Source organism: Diorhabda sublineata, chromosome 7, assembly GCF_026230105.1.
Source record: "Diorhabda sublineata isolate icDioSubl1.1 chromosome 7, icDioSubl1.1, whole genome shotgun sequence".
Taxonomy (NCBI): Eukaryota; Metazoa; Arthropoda; class Insecta; order Coleoptera; family Chrysomelidae; genus Diorhabda; species Diorhabda sublineata.
Window position 1 is genome coordinate 11,319,302 of NC_079480.1, and position 609 is coordinate 11,319,910.

The window sequence follows — 609 nt, forward strand, 5'->3', positions numbered from 1 at the left end:
TATACAACCAACTAGCCTAGATTTAATATCGCACTTTCCAATAAGTCTGAAAACGTTGTCGGGTTTAAATTGTTGTCTAGTACTAATAAAAATATAATATTTTTATTACGCCCTCAGTTCTTCTCGCAATGCAGCAATCACTTGCTTGCGTCACCAGCGCCGATCAAGTTTCGTTCGACAAGCTACAGCAGCATTCACAACATGTTGTTTTATTTTACTATCCTATCGCGTCGTATTAGTTCTATTTTTTGTTAGGATGTAGAAGCCTGAATCGACAAAAGTTCGTTATAAATATTGAAATATTGTATTGTATAAACATCACTATTACTGTACCAAATAAAATATTTTTTAGTATCCTTAAGGGTGTGATGTGATGTTAGGTACTTTCATTTTCTAAATAGCATATTAAAAACTTAAAACTTACGATACAGGGTAGCTTGACGTATTATTATAAAAATAATGTAATATTTGTATGGTGTTACTTGGGATTAGATTTTTTTGTTTTTTGCATTGGCGTGGCGTCCAGACGGGAACTAACCTGAATATTGTTGAAGAAAAAAAGGACAACAGTGGTTTTTTCGTAACTAATCACTTTTAAAATTCATTTTT